The 17,098-nt window shown below is 37.9% G+C and overlaps 1 pseudogene; it reads left to right on the top strand.

Annotated features, from left to right (window-relative positions):
* Window positions 1-14,837, top strand: part of LOC115415603 (tumor necrosis factor receptor superfamily member 21-like) — a 51,869-nt pseudogene extending 37,032 nt beyond the window's left edge.
* The last annotated feature ends 2,261 nt before the right edge of the window (window positions 14,838-17,098 follow it).

Raw genomic sequence — 17,098 nt, 5'->3', positions numbered from 1 at the left:
AGGTTACTTTTAATGAGTATTAGTTGATTAGATGGGGTGTAATTATATAAGGATGTCGTCAAACATGACCTAGTTGGCTTGAAGTGTGTTTTGCATGTGACCCTTCCATCATTGCTTTTCAATTAACTTGCAGGAACATTTTGTTGACAACGAGGTCTGCAAGATTGGAGGCATAAGGGCAATGTGTCATTGATAACACAGCACACTGTTCCACAAAAAACAAGCCTGTGGTCATTACCAAATTGTTTTTCAAAAATCATCCTGGTATGTTTACTATCAAGGTTCAAGAAATTGAAATTGAAAGTCATAGTTACCTCATTTAGCTAAAATAATTTGACAAAAAATTCTAACACCAAATGCCCCGTCTGTTTGTAATAATACTGAATTACTTGTCACTGGACACTACTACTGGACACTACTACATGACAGTGTTTAACATAGCATTTCCTAGTTAGTGGCGGGTGTTTCCAATAAATTAGTGCTTCCATTAGCTTTGTAAGTTTCACCCCTTTCTTTTTGCTAACCTTCTTATCCAAACATGATCACTTTTAGCTTAAAAAATGATGCCAAAATTCCAAACTCAAGAATAACAGTTCACAAACACAATGGGTGATGTTAAAATTCCACATATTCCACCTAAACTCTTGCTAGTTAAGTTTATTCACATGTCTTACTAGGGACTGGCCTAAAGCTTATATGCAAAATGCAAATAAGTGCTTCTACAATAAGACAAAAGATTGGTAAATGTAGATACTAAATGAGCTATTGGAAATCTTAAAAGCAGCGAGTAGAATGAAGAATATTCACTTCTCAGCCCAAAGAAAGTCCCCTACACAATATTTGACTGGATCAGCCTTTGATTTTTTTTAATTTTTTTATATATAAACCAGAAACATTCACTATGGAATTCTTTATACCACGCAGTGCTTATGCAGTGTCACAACAAATGTTAATTTATGTCCAAGTAACATTAATTTTTGTCCTAGATCTTGTATTGGTGATGGAGAGTCAGGGGTTCAGGTCTGGACTCGGTGGTGGCCAATCTATGTGTGAAAATGATGTCTCAATGCTTGCTGAACCACTCCTTCACAATATGAGCCTGATGAACCTGGAATTGTCCAATCTTTATGTTCTCTGTCAAACTTCTGGTTGTTTAAGAAATGAGAAAAAGCTACTGACTACATTAGGGTTAAAGAACTGATTTCTCATTGAAGATATTAATCGGGTTAGTGATTATCCAAAGGAAGGATCTGAACTATTTGCTTGGTTCAATCCAGGTGGAGACTTTTTTGGGCTCAGGCTATATATATGGTACATGGAACATCAGAGTGGAAAGTAATGTAAAGTAGATGCAGTTTAAAGTTAATGGGCTTCAACTTGGAAAAAGCTTAATGGCTTGTTCAGAGATCATGAGATAGAGGCAGGTTTTGTCTTTGTTTTTCTGTGGTCACTGGCCATATTATTTACAACATATATTTCCAAAGTCAGATGCAAATTGTAGAGGAAAACATGAAGGAAAACAATGTTGTACCTGCCCACCATCCTCCCTTGTTAAACATCCACACTGTTAATAATGCCAAGTTCCACATTCAGGCCCAGCGGGGTGCCGCATGGTAGAATATACTGCACAGTGCTGTACCAGGGTGGGCCAGAGTAGCTCCCACTTTGGCCTGGGTTTGATTGTGAAGAGCACAGATTGGTGGTGGGGGATGGTGATGGGTTGGAGGTATACTGCTGCCTATTGTGCTCACACTGGGTACACACATTTCCCTAATTTAACATTATGTGTTTTTAACCGGAATGAACAGGAGAGGAGTAGGTGATGTGATTAATTTATCAGAATGGTATTTGTGGGGCTGACACACGTTGTACCCTGCTGGACAACATGATGAACACAATAAGGTTAAGTATGTATTTGTTCAGAAATTTTTTTTCAGAGCATTATGGTTTCATGGATTCATGTTAGTTTAGCTTAACATAATACAGTATGCACACAATGTCTTGGATAATTCTCCAACACTACAGTATATGAGCTTGGTTTCAGTTGGTTGCAGTGAGGAAATTACGCATTTAAAGGGACACAGTGACCACCCAGTTACTAAAAAAATAGCAGCTAGCTCCCTTTGGATGGAGAGTGAGCCCAAGCTCCAAGTATCCTCACTTTTTTCTTGAAGGAACTACTTTAGGGACTGACTTATGGAGGTAGAGTGATCTAAGCCTGTTTCTCCAGATCCTCACCAACACAGACGCCAGTGGAAGTTTGTTTCTTTCAACTTGGCTGGAGTTTTAAGACAAACTGAAAACATTAAGTTCCTGAAAGACACTTTGAGTGGAACTGAACATGAGCCAGTTGGTTCAGGAATCTAGATAGAATGCCACTGGACACTCGCTGATAGTGATATTTGAAGAAATATTCAACTTCTTATTTGACAACCAGGGGAAAATCTAGAATGTGCCAGAGAAGTTGCATGTAGCCTAGGACTGGTTCCGGTAGGAACAACCAGTGAACAGACTGAACCTTGGTACAGCTGTAAGAGAGACCTGGATAAGTATGAGCGTGTCAAATGGTACAAAGTTTCCGTCCACTATGATACTTTCTAAATGTGTTATTCCTTTGTTCTTCCACTGAGTAAAGTTTACAATTCTTTTATTTTGCAGGATGTCAGGGTTGTTCCAGATGGGTGTCCGCTTACATGGAATGAGTGAACATTTGTTTATTTTAAGAAATTCCCGCCAGGCTGTCAAAGTGGAGCTGATGTTCGCACTTTTATAACATTTATGATGCTTAATGGTCGAACTAATGAATGGTAAGTCAGAGATTGCTAGATCATCACACATTGCTTGCTCTATATCTAGCCATGGCTCATCTAGATAACTAGGTTTGAGCCATTTGGAGATATACTGCAGCTTATTGGCTAGGAAATATTGTCCAAAGTTGGGAAGGTCTAAACCGCCCCTGTCTTTGGTCTGCTGTAATGTATTTAGACATATACGTGATGGTTTGTTTTCCCAAAGGAATTTAGATACGTGTGAGTCCAGTGACTTGAACCAATTAGAGGATGGTTTGATGGGTGTCATGGAAAATAAATAGTTAATTTTAGGTCAAATCATCATTTTGACAGTGGCAACTCTCCCCATGAGTGAAATGGGTAATCGCCTCCACTGCAGAAGATCATCCTCTGTTGTTTTCAAGAGTTGAACATAGTTCAGTTTTATTAGTTCTAACAACCTGGGTGAAATATTTATACCTAGATATCTAATATTTCCTGAATGTATTGTAATATTGGGCACACCTTGAAAGTGTGCCCAATATTACAATACAGTTAATAGGCAGAGCTGTTGTCTTAGTCCAGTTAATGGAGTAATCCGATATTGATGAGTAGTTATTTATAAGTGTGATTGTCTGGTAGAGAGATGCTTGTGAGTTCTGGACAAGAAGTAATACATCATCAGCAAAGACTTATTTTGTGATCTATATTCCTGGTACGGATTCCTTTTATTTCTTCCTGTTGTCTAATGGCAGCTGCTAAAGGTTCAATAAAGATGGCAAAAAGTGAGGGGGAAAGTGGGCAGCCCTGTCTGGTGCCTCTGTGCAGACTGAAGCTTGGAGAAGTTTGATCATTGGTTCTCACACATGCATGAGGGTTCTTATACAATATAATAATCCAGTCAATGAAAGATGGTCCAAATCCAAAGTTATTTAATGTTGTAAATAGAAATTTCCAGTTTACCCAGTCGAATGCTTTTTCTGCATCTAGAGAAATAATTATGGTTTCCAGATTGTGTATGTTAGAATAATCTATGAGGTTAATTAATCTGCGTGTGTTAGATGAAGAGTGCCTACCTTTAATAAAACCTGTTTGATCTGGATGGATTATTAAAGGAGTTATTTTCTCTATTCTTCTGGCCAGAGCTTTAGTGATTATTTTTAGATCTACATTGATTAGTGAGATTGAGCGGTAACTGGATGGGAATGTGGGGTCTTTTCCTGGTTTTAATAATACAGTAATGTTAGCTACGTTCATATTTGTGGGTATTTCGTTTTTCTCCTTTATTTCTAATATCATTGTAGAAAGTAGGAAGTAGAAAGTAGGTGCCAGAATAGTCCAGAATTCTTTGTAGAATTCTGCTGGAAAACCATCTGGACCTGGGGCTTTATTATTGGGCATATGTTGAAGAGCTTCTTGGAGTTCACCAACAGAGAGAAGTGAGTCCAGAGATGTTCTCGGATCCTGTTGTAATTTTGGTAGATTGATGTTGCTGAAAAACTGATCAGTATTATCATCTGATGGGTCTATTTGTGATGTGTATAATGCTTTATAGAAATCCCTGAAAGTGTTATTTATTTTGTCGGGGTCATGGCTAATATTTCCTGCTGGATCTTTAATGGAGTAAATAGTTGTTTTCTCTTTATTTGTTTTTAGTTGAGTTTAGTTTTAGTCGCCAAAAATTTCCCAGATTTGTTACTATGTTCAAAGTTCTCCAAGTGAAGCATTTGCACCAAGAATTGCGTTTTCTTATTTATTATTTCATTCAGTTCCAGTTTAGCTTTCCTTATATTGTTTAGCGTGTGCTCATCTGGCGTGGCAGAGTAGGCCTCCTTTAATGATTTAATTTTACCTTCTAGCGCCAATATTTTTGAGGTCTCTTTCTTTTTCTTATGAGAGGAGAAGGAGATTATTTTCCCACGCATTACTGCCTTTCCCGCCTCCCAGAGGACACACGCTGATGTTCCTGGTAACTCGTTGTTTTCTATGTATATGGACCATTCTCTTTTAAAGTAGCTGATAAACTCAGGATCTTTAAGTAATGATGTATTAAATCTCCAGTTACGAGTTGGTGGCTTGATGTTATTATTAACCAGAGTGAGTGACACTGGTGCACTGGTCAAGTTCTCAGTTAATTATTAGGAAAGAAATGAAAGTTTTCCCTTGTAGCATTTAAGACAGACAGTGGTTAAAGTAATTTCACATGAACTCCCTTAGGTGGAAAGATTGTTTCCACTGGTAAGATAATTGCTGATAACAGGAATGTTAGGATGAACAGAGACTCACGTATCAAGGAGGAACACAAAGTACTTTAAACTAGAAAGAAAGAAAAACCATCTGATTCTCAGTGTGATGGACACAAGCTACAGTGTATACAGTTCACAGATTACAATGCCACACTTGATCTGTAAATTCCTTCTTCAAGCTGCTCTGTGCTTAAAGTATGATCTATTCTCTCATATTCCATCATTACGGTGATCAGGTCGACAGTGACCCTTAGGTGGGTTTAGGGTTACATGAGAGCCATGTTTCACGTGATGTACCTTAGGTTGTGTTTCAGTCACATGTTAAATGCAGACTTTAATATATGCTTGAAAAGTTTATTTCAAGTAGGTTGATGTTAGCCAATAAACACTGTGTAGCCATTACACAAATCTGAGATATCGTCTTGCTAAATTTGGCATTGGAATTAATTTCAGCTATACTCAGTGGTTGAGGACCTCAGCTCCAAACTGAAAAAAATGTAAAATATCTTTAGGTTTAAAACCACTGAGTGCTACTGGAGGTGGCTCCAAAAAGCCCTGGCCTAATTAGACTTCAACTGAACTTCTCTGTAAAAATACTGTGACATCATACTTTTTCCAGGACTCATGCTGGTACCAAGTGATTACTAAGTGAATTTGTAGTTAGTGATGATGTGATTGCAGGCAAATATAAGCTTTGTTGCTGTGTCTGGTTTTGCTCGACAGGTTGTGAATACCGCTTGATGGCTTGCTGAGTTATACTTATAATGAGTTTAGTATTTCTTTCTGTTTAGTCATATTTTTTCCTGACAGATAGCTTCACTGTGACAAATAGATCGCACTGACAAGACTTATGCAATGTTTGATGAAGTTTACCATTTTATTGCATCACTAAGTTAGCATTTAGCAGTAGCCCACCCATGACTCCTCTCATCCTGCCCCTTTTGTCCAAATATCTTCACTGTCATCTCCAAAAAGGTAAGATACAGATAGCCAAATTGCAATCTACTGGCTTCAAAATATTCATCCAGAAACCAGTGGGTATTGCCAAGGTTTCTATATACGGTAAATGGCTGTACGTTTCTAGTTAGTGTAGTTCACAGTAAACTAAACATGTTAATTCTAACATGTTGACTTTAACATACTGCACAAAACAGGGTAGTGCCTAAATAAAGACACTGAAGTGAATGGCATGAGTTGATATTAGTTATAATGCCATGCATTTCTGTAAAAACTTGTTTTGGACTTTCTGTATGTTCACAGTAGATCATAAATTATACATTCAGTTAAATATCCACAAATATGTGAGCTTCTGCACATCAGATTTTCCACTTAAAGCCCTTTTTTGTGTTAACCTCACTGTAGACAAGAACTCAGCTGTGGACATTTGTGCTACACAGACCTAAAGAATGCTTTGATAGTTTCTCCCGGTTAGATGAAAAGCTAAAAGGAAATACACAAATCTGAAGACTGGGTTCCTGAAAAGTGCTATGACAGAGCAATTTATGTCAAACAGGAGTTAAACTCACTTGCCCAACCATAAAAGGATGGAGATTCAGCTTCAGATTAATTCCATCCATCCAATTTCTGAACTACTTAATCCTAGTTATCCCGGCTACTATCAGGTGAAGATGAGGTGTCATCGCATACATATACATACATTTATAGATGAACAACCATTCACTGTAACATTCACACAGACGGGTAATTTCAGATTGACCAGTTGACTTATTAAGATGCTTGTGTATGATGGTGGGAGAAAGCCGGAGTAACCGGAGAGAACCAATGTAGACACAGGGATAGCATGCAAACTAATTAGAAAGGACCACGCCAATCAGACTAAGGACCTTCTTGCTTGGAGCTGATATGTTAACCACTGCAAGCATGTTATCAAAATATGCGCTGTGCTAATGCCAGTATCATATTCTATGTAGCTGTGAAAAACATGTCATGTTAATGTTACCAGCAAAAAAAATATTGTAGACTTATGGCGTTCACAGCTCTACATATAGTGCACACAGTAGGTTAAATATGAACTCTGACACAATCCGCTCCACTACGTCCCCAAGCAAACAAACACATCCGCAGGCTGACACACTGCATCATCACAACATGTATATAGGTCATTTAAATGTGTCCAGTGGGCCATGGCACAGAGCCAAGCAGCACGAGGGGATTTCTCCTCTGTCACTGTGTGTTAATGGCGGTTGAGGTGGATAATCGTCGAAAGGTTCTCGTCAAGGCACGCGACGTCCATCAGTTCCCTCCAGAGTCTGCGACGAGATTAACTGTCCGCTCTTCTTCCACCATTAAAAGTTTTATAAATATTTGGGTGGAGGGAGGATGGGTTGCAAAATGAGGTCAAAGGAGGCTGTCAGTAGCTTCTTTGAAAGGTTGGTGTAGGATTAGAGCTCTGATTTTGGCCTTGATTCAGTTTTAGATAAAGTGTTTGTAAGTTAAGGTCTCGAGGCAGAGAATGAGCATCAGGGCTAGAATATAGTGTGCCTAGCCTATTGGTGTAACATGTCTGCCTTTCACATGTCTGTATGTACTTGCCTCTTGTCTCGTGCCTATGATCCCTGTGTGTATATATTTATGTGCATGTGACCATTTGTGTGTTGAGCCATGAAAGCTGGCTAACATCCCTTTAATCTTTGTCCTTCAATCTCTCTGAATCACCATGGATTTATGCACTTTGCATGTTTGCTAGACGGGTCATTAATCAGGGATCAACCTGATACTTATCAAAAGCTGAGGAATTATTTTTGTGTTCATCTTCTTCAATTGGAATAGCCAGTGTGGAAAACCTTAACATTTGTTGAAGCATAAATTTCAAATGTTTTCTATGTGAAGCCACTTGTGAGATAATACTGTAAAGAATGAGACTATTGCTGTAATTCAGGAAATCCCCAACATTAAAGGTCTGGTACTGTCACGTGATGTCATGACATTTGTCTTGAAGCATAGACTGTACATAATTAGTGGATGGAGGCATGGTTTGGTTTAGTTTAGTTTATTGTTTATTTGTCAGGAACAACGTACAGATACATTAATCTCAAAGAGAAGAGATGCTTTGCACCAGAGTTAGCTACAGCTGCTTTCCATCTGCTGTCCTTGGGCAGGTGTGCACACAATATAGAACATTTACATTACACGCAATATAAAACTAACCTTAGCTCATAATTACAATAGTGAAAAACTTGTGTATTCATTTCAGTTTCATGTTTCTTAAAAATGCAGTTTCATCATACTTCATTCCTAAAACACAAGTTTTAAAATCATGCATAAAAAGTCAATCTGTTCTAATACAGTAACCATTAAAAAGACATTAAAAATATTTACCAGTGAATATATATAACACTACTCTAAATTAAAAACACATCAGTGCATCTCATGTTGGCACAGCTGGGAATTGAGGATATGCTTTTTTTTTTAATTTTGTGAATAACTATTCTGATCAATAGACAACTGCAGACTGTGCGGCAGCTGGTTCCATTGTTTGATGGTTTTAAAAGAAAAGGCCGACTTCACAAAGGCAGAACATCTTTTAGCGATTACAGTTTCTGTGAGCCGTGGACCGAGAACTCCGGGTTGTTTGTTCTGAACAAAGTTAAATAAATTTCTTTAATGGAGGTGGAATGGTATTATTAATTTTGAAAAGGGCTCGTAAATTTGAGTATAAAATTAGACTGTCAAAACTCAGCATTTTGTGTTGTTTAAGATGCTACAGTGATGATAGCGGTCAGCCATTCATCTCTGTATGGTTGTTTTGAAGCCAGAAGTTTGTGATTTGCCCATTGCCATTGGTGTTCTACAGCAAGAAGTGACCATATTTGGATAAAATGGGTAGAGCTTCAAGCCCGAGGGGCAAGAAGTGAACTGATAGTATACACTGGCTTACTGACTCAATAAAACAGGAAATTAATCGTTAGTGTAATCTTTTAACTACAACTACAGTAGAGTTGTATGTCGGGAAAAAATGTGTTTATTAAATTCACTTCAGATCACCTAAGATCAAATTCAGATCACTTATTAGAGAGTCCAAATAAAATAAATATGTCCTGGAAAAATATTAACTCAGTAGTTTTAGAGAGAAATCCAATGGTAGCCAGGTCTTTTTGGAGCCGTCAGTAGTATTACAACTTTGCTGCCTCTACATTGGCTTTCTTTTGGAGCTGAGGTGCTTGCCCCATTTGTTTAAGTCTGTTTAGTGCTGGGACATTAGTTGATGTTACTGAAGCCAAGCTAATGACTGTCTGACTCTTGTTCACATCCATAACAACAGCCTTTACACTGAATTCTATGTGAAGATCTCAGCCCGTTTTTGTATGCAAATATGTGTATCCACAACACTAGTTAATGTTGCAAAAAGGCTAAAGACGTTCATTTTGTCTTCTGTAGTATAATTACTAGTTAATGTTAATGTTATAGTCAGCTAGTTCTCAATAGTACACAGACTCCAAACTAATGTCACATAAATTTACAAGTAATATTGAACTTGTGCCATATAGTGGGAATGTCTGTATTAGTTTTCCTTTTTTGCAAGTAATAGATGATGCTGGCCAAAAAATAGCCTGCTGGTGTTGCCATAGGCTATGGGAATTGCACAGCATTATGAAGAGGCAATGCCATCTTTGGAGGATAGCGTACCTAGTAGCAATAGCTGTCACTGTCACTTCAGTGTTTACATTTAAGTATATAGATTGCAGCAGCCTGCTAGGTTCCAAAATATCACAAAATGTTTGGGAAACAGGACATTTCTCTCTGAAATGTGAGGCAATTTATATGTCTTTTAAATAAAGCTTTTATTTTGAACATTGATTGATTTTGAACACAGAGCTGACAGGGCTCAAGCTTCATAAATCCAACACAGAAATGAGTAACACAAGGCATGATGAACTACTAAGACCAATTGATGATTTATTCATTTTATAAATATGTGGCAGTCATGAAATCCATTGGTGTGGTTTCAGTTAAGATTCTGGCCACATCTAATGCCACAGAGTTATAGGAACATGAAGGTGAAACACCTGATGCATAAAGTTGTAGTTAATTTGGGTTCTGGTCCAGTAAAAAAAAAACTGGTGTCACTTCTATAACTCTGTGTTGGTCAATATAATTTATTTAGAGAACTTTTTATACCACTGCACCTAAAGTCTCATGAGTCTTATGCAGTATTTGTCCTACATCAAATGCTCTGTTTTCAGCCAACATTCCCGTTGATTTTATTATCCTACAGTTTCTGTATGCCTCAGTGCAGAGCATGGCAAGCATCTGTATAATGTAATGTAATTAGCCTAGCCATACTGTGTGGAATTTTAGTCAACAAACAGATGAGTCAGCAGTTATATTTTCAGCTGAGTCATTGTCAAGTCACATAACAATCAGTGTAGTGGAGCAGAGAGGATCTGAACAAGCAGCAAAATGTCTGAGGGAGAAAAAAAAAACAGTATTCAGGTCTAAAGAGAAATGTCAAATGGTGATCCAACTGAACTGAACTCCCAGAAAAAACAACAGAGTGATGTTTGAGGTAGATGAATGACTTCACTATATTTATTTGAAGATCCGTATATGATTCATGCAATGCTAATTGTTTCATCAGAGGAAAGATGATTTTTGTTACTCAGATGTGCATTATTTCAGCTATTTTAACCACACTGGTCCTCAAGGAGTTGGAGTTTTTCTTCTTGTCATATTTTCTTCTTGTCAGTAGGAAATGATGAATATAGGTAAATCCCATTCTAATTTGTTACCTTAAAATATCATGTCTATGTGTCTGAATGGCAACGTGATACAAAAGCAGCACATAAAAGTGGTCTTATGGCTTATGTGCATTGCCACATTTTTTGCGTTGTGGAAGGTGGGTGGAATGCTATCAGCATCTTCCTTGCATCTTTCCCCCCTTGAATATCTTCTTCTGGTCTTTTTCTGAACTAGGATGAGTAACAACGAGCAGTCTCTGTGTCTAGACAGACTCCATTCATTTGACTGGATGTGCTCAAATTTAGAGCCCTGTTTTTGATTAGTCCACAAATCAGTGTACATTGCTCTAAGCAGCCTGAGTCTGCCCTCAGTGCTGGGAATGCAATAATAATTCTTCTGAAATGGCTCTAATATTACTGTGCAGTGTTGCTTCAAATATATGTGTTATGACTTTTTAGCTTTATCCATTTTTTTTGCCAGGAAAGGAAACAAGAAGTCAAGATACTCCTCTAATTTAGTCTTTTGAGCAAAGTTATATGGCATTTTATGACATTTGTAACAAAGTAACTGGTAATCTGCAACCTGTTGTATGTCAAAAATAACCTTCCCAACACTGGTGTTAATGATAATTAGAGGCGAAGAATGTATTCTATTCTTAGCTTGTATGTGAACCCCACAAGCAACAAGTGCAGACAGATCCAGCAATCCTTCAGGCTTAGCAGTGGCTGCTAAGTATTTGTTTTTACTACTAACTATAAAGTCTGTGACCCTGTGTACTGGTTACAAAACAAGAAGCTGGAAGAAACTGGTGAATCCACATGACTTATTTTTCTGTTGCAATAGTTCTGATTTTCCTTGAATATTACAGTCGTTCTTCGGCAGCAGCACATGGGTTTGCACATGTGTTGTCATCTGCTTGAGAGTGTGTAAATAAGTCATTCTGGCATGGTGTATGGTAAACTTTTGTGGGGGAGTCATGAGAAAAGAAATGCTCCATATAATCCCTGTTCCCTCGCTGATGTTTTTCTGTTCTACTGTGTAATCAGATAGAGCAAGATCTAACCTGACATGTTTGAAAACTTTGAGAAAGAACACATGTTCATTCTTTTGACAGAGTACCAGTTACTCAGAGATCTGTTTCATGGTAAATACTGTGTGCACTTGCATTACACCACATTCTGACCCTTTAGTACCCTTTTCCTGGACCAGAAATACAGGTCTTTATCTCTAAATAGCTTTTGCATCATCTGAATTATTTCATTACATCATTCCTGTGATTTGATATATATAGAACTTCCTGCCTCAAAGTTAACACTAACCACTGACCATTTCCAATTTGATTTTTGGAGGAGAAGCTGGTTCTGTCTATAAAGGACATCGATAGATCTTTTGTAAAAGAACTTGTCAAACTAAATCATTAAGAGTTTTATGCAACAGGATCAAAAGAAAACATATGCTGTGTGTAAATAAATGGTTGGAGTATGTTAAACTTTTATCAGCAATGTGGATGCATAAAGAGAAGTAGTGTAATTGATGCTCACAGCTCAGTAGCCAAAAGTTTCAGAAATCTTTTCATTCAACCTATGGTCAAATATTAGCACCACATGTTAGTGACCTATGTATGGTTGGTGAGCGGCACAGTGGTGCAGGGTAAGGAAGAGTGAATGATTTTTCATCTCTATGTATGTCACCCCTGCAAAGAACTAATGACATATTCAGGGTGGACCCCGCCTTCGCCTATTGGTAGCTGGGTTAGGTCCCAGCATCCCCATCATCTAACGCTCATGAGGGTCAAGTTATTCAGAAATACAATTCCAAACTGGTCACTGAATATTTCATTCGCTTACACATCTTCTTCGCTTAGTTTAATTACTTTAAATATATCAGTCTTTTCAGTGTTATCTGAAGAAAAATACCTGATTTGGCCATATCGTATCAATCATATTCTTTTGTAACTATTCTGGTTTGGTCTCAGCTCCTCCTTTTGGTCTTTGTTTCGATATTCTTTTGTCTCGGCCATGACTTTGTCTCAGTTAAGGTGGTGTTGACTGCAACAAGCTTCACTGTTTTTCTTTTCTCTCTGCTTATCTGCTCAGGGGTGGATATCCTGAAGCTGGTGGCAGCCCAGGTGGGTACCCAGTGGATTGACATCTATCAATTACTGGCCAATGCTACGGAGCGTGAAGTGGCTGCCTTCTCCAATGGCTATTCATCTGATCATGAGCGTGCATACGCCGCCCTGCAGCACTGGACCATCCGGGACAGCGACGCCAACCTGGCCAAGCTAATAAATGCCTTGCACCGTCAGCGGCGCATTGATGTGGTGGAGAAGATCCGCTATGTCATGGAGGATAATCCACAGGTAGGTTAAAAAGATGTATAGTCAAGATATTCAAATCTTTGTCAGATTCAGGAAGACCCCATGACCTCTGCTGTCTCAGTATCTATGCCATAATCTGTGGTACATTTCCTTTTTTTAAAATTTTTTTTTTTTATTGAGTGATGCAAGACAGAACATGACAAGTGAAGGACAACATACTAGCATTACATACAAACGATGAAGGCAAGACGACAGAGACAAGCAGGGACTCATAACATTTAACAGTTTGAAGGTGTATGTGTGTTGTGTGTGGGTGTGTGTGTGTGTATGGTATGTGTGTGTGTGTGTATATATATATATGTATATATAGATATATTATATATATATATTATATATATATATATATATGTATGTACATGTGCATGTATTTGTTTTGGGGGAGACATAACCAAGGGTGAGGATATGGTTTGTCAAATTAAGTTGGGATTAGATATAGAAAAGAGTAATTTATTCCTCATATTAAGGTGGCACTTCCACTCCTCATAATGATTTAATAATGGATTTAGGTTGTAATCACAATTACTGACTTACGCCAGACAATAGTGCACCATTTTCTGTGGAGCTTGGGGTGAACCTAACACAATAGTGAACAACATATTGCTATTCTGAGGTGTCAGTGTTAACATGCTAATAATCAAATTTAAGATAGTCAAATGACACAAAAGATTTTAAAATAATTTCCGGGTACTTGAAAAAAGTATGTATTTGTGTTTATTTAAATCACTAAATTAAAAACTTTAATGTTCTTAATAAATAAATATAGAGTATGGAGTTTTCTATCTGACAAAAAGAAAAGGAAATTTTGAAATATAGAGTACATTATGCTAAAACAGACATGTTAGCTAGCAAGCTAACTGCAGTTGATATTTGAGAATGTTAACTTACTATAACATTAACTCAAAGCTGCCGTATATAATACTGTCTCTGTTAGTACATTTGCATGTACACTGAGTGTACTGTCAACTTCCCTTTTCCAGTTTTGACACTGTAGTGTTATCTCAAATCAAGCAAAGTCATGTGTGCTTACATTTCTCTTTTTCTTCTTTTTAATAGCGAATTCCAGTTCATACTGAACAGAGTCAACATTCAGTTGGTTAAAAATTAACACGCTTTCTGTTTTCTAGCTCGTGCGTGTCCTCTATTTCATATAGGGTGGAAATTAAACAGGTGGAATATGTCCTCAGAATTAACATGACTGAATTCTTTATTTTGTTGAAGAGTTTTTTCTGACAAGTGTAGTTTTTATTATATGTGGTCACTTTAAGACGGATGTGGTTTTTGCGACTTGGTTGATCATCATACTGATTCACTGCAATCCCCAAAACCTTTCATAGATGTTCCATGTGAGCTAAAAGAAAAAACAACAAATGGACACATTGCCCACAACCAGCAGACTGGCTATTTTTGTGTACTTTCTGTGTCTCATTTGCTTTTTCTCAACTTACACACGTGTTGTGACAGCACGCATGCAACGGGATGAGTGTTATCTAGTAAACAACTCACATGTTCAACCTCACTCATGGGATCCTCGTGAGCAGCCCCATGTCAGCCGTGGACTGAAACACATGCTTACAGTAAATAGGGAACAATGGGACACTGGGGACACACTGGATCTTTCAGCCATCCACTTTCCTCTTTTGGTTTGTTTCTTTCCTTCTCCCCATCTTGCAGCTATCCAGTGATTCTTATCACATTAGTAGCCTACCGTTGGTAGCACTCTTCAAGGTCACTGCTGTACAGTGACAGTCTTGTTTTGGATGGAATGTCCTGCCAGCATCTGAGCTTGACACGGAGGTCCAAATGTCAACTGATCTAATTATGACTTTCATCACTGCTTAATATCAACACATTGTCTGTAAGAGTTGTTCTGTTGAATGTGCTTATTGAGCAAATATGGGCAACTATTCGAGGAACAGATGTGGCATTTAGCCATGTGTGAGGACAGTCATGTTCAGATACACAAGTCTAATCTTGGCCTTGGCCGGTTTACTTTGGCTTGTGTGACAGACATAATAAAAAACCTTTTCATTATACTCAGATGCTCAGTGATCCAGAAATTATGATTTTCACAGTTTGCATCTTAGCCCTGACCTAAACCCAACCAACACTTCTGAGACAAGTGGCAAAATTGCGTCCCAATAAGCGTCTGACTTTGCAAATCTTCATGTGTCAAAATGAAAAATTTCTGAAGTCTAGTTAAACCACATGGGTGTGGTTTTCCATATGTGGCTTAGTAATAATGTTGTAACAGAAAAATTTTAACATCCATTAAAAATGTTTATTATATATAAGCTTTTCATATATTGTCCCCCATAACTTGGCAAAAAATATTGATATATAAATCATTTCACTGACTCTACTAAATAATGTTAGTCTGTGGTTGGAACCACTTATAGCACAGTAATGACAACTCATACTGACAAAACACATTGATAAGAACAGAGATTTCAACAGCATTACCTTCATATTTTCAAGTTTTATTTAATACATTCATTCATTCATTCATTCATACCCCTTCCTTTATCCTCCAGTGGGTTGCAATGGCCCTGGAGTATGGTGTATCCTGGCTACCAATGAGCCAAAGTGGGGTACACTCTGGACTTGTTACTAGTTATTGCGGGCTGACAGAAATAATCAGTCACCTATTAGATGCATGTCTTTGGATGGTGGGAGGAAGCTGGAGTACTTATAGAGGACCACACAAACATGGGTAGAACCTCCAAACTCCACACAAAAAGTGACCAGCCAGAAACCTTTACCTTCTTGCTGTGCGATGACAGTGCTAACCGCTGCACTACTGTCCCAAGTTTAATCAGTTATGACATATTTAGAAAATAATGAATAAATAAAGTGATCCAGTGATTAGATTGAAAGTTCTGTATTGGAGCTGTGTAAGCTAATGCTAAACTTCGATATCAGACAGCTGAAGCTGCTTTGCAATGAAGAAAAGTGGTAAGATTTCAACTTTCATATAAAGTCCATTACCAGCAGATTTTTGGCAACTGTTAACTAGTCTAATATTTAATTGCTAAATAAGTGACTCAGTCAAGACCTATAGTAATGAAATGTGTCTTTGACAAGACAATTAGAATTAGAAACTGTCTTAAAAATGGAGTTACCTAACATCAACAAACAACCAGCTCCTAGTTCCAAACAGACTCTCATCATGACATGTATGCAAATTGGCCTCTGTATTATGATAATAACTCAATCTAAGTTAAGTATTACTTAAGTTAAAAATAACTAATGACTATGGAGGCATACAGTACATCACATTCACCTTGTATCCTTTGGTTCAACTAAGACAAATTGTCCTGTATAGGAAGTACATGCCTGTATTAGCTTAGCAACAGCCTTCCTTGGTAGGGGTCAGGGTATGTTGTCCGTCAGTTCACACCAGATCAATGTGACACTCATGTGGAAGCACATACATTAGTCTGTTTTGCATAATAGGGAATATGACATTGAATGTTAAAACAGCATTTGCAGTATCAGTGGTCTTCCCACTGGAACAACAGGGTGTCAGCTGTCTGATGGATGTTTCTTTTTATCTCAGTTGCTGCGTGAGAGTTGAGACTAAATTGTGATAGATGTTAATTCACATTCTTTTCCCTCTCTTTCCTATTCTCGCTCACTGTGGCTCATGCTGAGGAAATTAGTTGTAGGGCAGAAAACAGAAAAGTAGTGCCATGAACAAGGTATTCACAGTGAGTCTGGTTTATTTATATGTGTAGGTAAATTGAACATATGCAATAATTGCATGTTCAGTTCAATACAGTGTTTATAGTGATTCAATTCAGAAGCACTGAAAGCTGATCAGTGATTCCAGACATCACGGACTTTTATCTCCATCCTTCATTCATCAGACTCCCGTTTGTGCCCCTCAGTTGTCGTTTCTGTTCATAAATCCGTTTTTCCCCTCCACATGTGCATGTCCAGTTCTAATCCAACACATCCTAGACAGTAGACTGTGGTCAGTGACAGGAGAAGCAGCGCCAGCAAGC

This window comes from Sphaeramia orbicularis, chromosome 24 (assembly GCF_902148855.1).
Source record: "Sphaeramia orbicularis chromosome 24, fSphaOr1.1, whole genome shotgun sequence".
Lineage (NCBI taxonomy): Eukaryota > Metazoa > Chordata > Actinopteri > Kurtiformes > Apogonidae > Sphaeramia > Sphaeramia orbicularis.
This window is presented reverse-complemented; position numbering and strand designations above follow the sequence as displayed.